Source organism: Leucoraja erinacea, unplaced genomic scaffold, assembly GCF_028641065.1.
Source record: "Leucoraja erinacea ecotype New England unplaced genomic scaffold, Leri_hhj_1 Leri_926S, whole genome shotgun sequence".
Classification (NCBI taxonomy): Eukaryota; Metazoa; Chordata; class Chondrichthyes; order Rajiformes; family Rajidae; genus Leucoraja; species Leucoraja erinaceus.
In genome coordinates, this window is record NW_026576868.1 from 2,835 (window position 1) to 5,668 (window position 2,834).

Here is a 2,834-nt window from a genome sequence, read left to right on the forward strand (position 1 = left end):
CCCCTTTACAGCTACTGTATGTTTTAATTCAGTTCAAGACTATGGGGCAGTACATTGGCCATAAAGTTGCTGCCTAAAATTGCCAGAGACCCGGAATTGATCCTGAATATGGATGCTGGCTGCTAAAGGAGTTTGCTCGTTTTCCGTTTGATCACATGGGTTTTCTCCGTGTGTTCTTGTTTCTTTCCCCATTCTATAGGTGTGCAGGAACCTATTTCAGACCCAACCCAAAACTTAATATTTTCCTTTTGTCCAGAGATTCGGTCTGACCTTTTGAGTTACTCCAGCTTTTTTTTGTGTCTATCTTCAGTTTGAACCAGCATCTGCAGTTCCTTCCTACACACACAATACTATATGATAGAACTTTATTAATCCCAGGAGGGAAATTGTGTGTGTGTGTGTGTGTGGGTATATATATTATACACACACGCACACATATATATATTTACATAGTTATATATTCATTTATAAATATACACTGTTTTTGTTTTCCTCGTTGATAACAATGTTTTACAGAGTACTATGTTTACATATTCTGTTGTGCTGCTGCAAGTAAGGATTTCATTGTTCTAACTGGGACATGTTAGAATAAAACACTCTTGACTTACTTGTGTGGGATAGATCTAATGAACGGGTGATCGGTGGTCGGCATGGACTCGGTGGGCCAAGGGCCTGTTTTCCACGATGTATCTTTAAATTAAACTAAAAACACAAAACCAGAAGGAGTCTAAAGAAGGGTCTCTACACGAAACGTCACCCAATTTCTTCTATCCAGAGTTGCTGGCTGCTCCATGGAGTTCCCCCGCACAATTAAAGCATGGAATAGTCATCACCCTATCATAGGTACCAACCAGATGCAGCTAAATTTAAGGTACCTTTGTTTTTCCCCCCAAGAAACCTTTTTTTTGCTTGTCCAAATCAAGAGGCAAGGGAGTTTTATTGTCAGGTGTCCCAGATAGGGCAATGAAATTCTTGCTTGCTGCAGCACAACAGAATATGTAAACATAATACAGAACAGGAGATAAAGGTTCACCACAGACCATATATATACACAATAAATAAACAGTTCTGCAGTTGTATAGGGCTCTGGTAAGGCCACATCTGGAGTATTGCGTACAGTTTTTGTCTCCTCATTTGAGGAAGGACATCCTTGTGATGGAGGCAGTGCAGCGTACGTTCACGAGATTGATCCCTGGGTTGGCGGGACTGTCATATGAGGAAAGATTGAAAAGACGAGGCTTGTATTCACTGGAGTTTAGATGGATGAGGGGGGATCTTATAGAAACATATAAAATTATAAAAGGACTGGATAAGCCAGATGCAGGAAAAATATTCCCAATGTTGGGCGAGTCCAGAACCAGGGGCACAGTCTCAGAATAAAGGGGAGGCCATTTAAGACTGAGGTGAGAAAAAAAACGTTTTCACCAAGAGAGTTGTGAATTTGTGGGAGAGGGCTGAGGAGGCTAAATCACAGGATGGATTTGAGAGAGAGTTAGATAGAGCTCTAGGGGCTAGTGAAATCAAGGAATATGAGGAGAAGGCAGGCACGGGTTATTGATAGGGGATGATCAGCCATGATCACAATGAATGGCGGTGCTGGCTCGAATGGCCAAATGGCCTCCTCCTGCACCTATTTTCTATGTATCTAGATAAAGTGTAATGGGCTGTTATTGTTCAGAGTTTTGGAGTTTGGTGGTGGTGGGCACGGGGTGGGGCGGGGGGGGGGGGTCCGCTACAGTTTAAATTCCATTTTTAATATTTTTGGAGGAACAGGAAACCAAGAAGCCAGAGTTAATCCACGGAGTTGCTCCAGCGCCACTGAGTGATTTTTCGTTGGATTTCGTTGCGGTCGCGGCGAGCGGACAGCAATGGCGGCCAGATCCCCCACAATGCAAAGGGAGGGAGAAAGTGCCCGGCGCCGACCAGTTGCAGTGGCGGTGCGCATGTGCAGGGTGGCAGGCGATGTCCTGGCCGTGGGTGTGCGCATGTGCAGGGGGAGGAACGTATTGGGACCGCCCTATAGCTATAGGATCTTTGATTGACAGGGTAAAGATCTAGCGCGGACCTGGGGGAGATACGCTGCTCCCATCGCTTAGTTTTTCACCCTACACGGTCCGCCATGTAGTTTTCCTGTGTTTCAAGAAGGAACTGCAGATGCTGGAAGATCGAAGGTACACAAAATTGCTGGAGAAACTCAGCGGGGTGCAGCAGCATCTATGGAGCGAAGGAAATAGGCGACGGTTTCGGGCCGAAACCCTTCTTCAGACTGATGGGGGGAGAAGAGAAGGAAAAAAGGGGAGGAGGAGGAGCCCGGGGGCGGGTGGATAGGAGGGTGGGAGGAGACAGCTCGAGTGTTAAGGAAGGGGAGGAGACAGCAAGGGCTAGCAAAATTGGGAGAATTCAATGTTATTGAAGAATTCAGTTTCAGAATTGGGAGAATTCAGTTTCCTGTACACGGTCCGCCCTATTGGGTCCGCACTACGTTGCCAGCGCCGTCCCCGCTTCGCTTTATTTTAAGCAAAGATTATAGATTATAGAGGAGCTCCTCTATAATCTTTGATTTTAAGCGTTTGATTTTAGTTCCGTTTCCACGCGATGGACCCTACACGGTCCGCTTACAGATACAAATACAGATATACATCTGAAGAAGGGTTTCGGCCTGAAACGTTGCCTATTTCCTTCGCTCCACATAGATGCTGCTGCAACCGCTGAGTTTCTCCAGCTTTTTTGTGTACCTTCGATTTTCCAGCATCCTTCTTAAACACAGATATACATTGGTCAGCTTGAGTTTCTCCCCGCACCAGAGAGGCGGGGGCGGAGATGAAGGAACTACC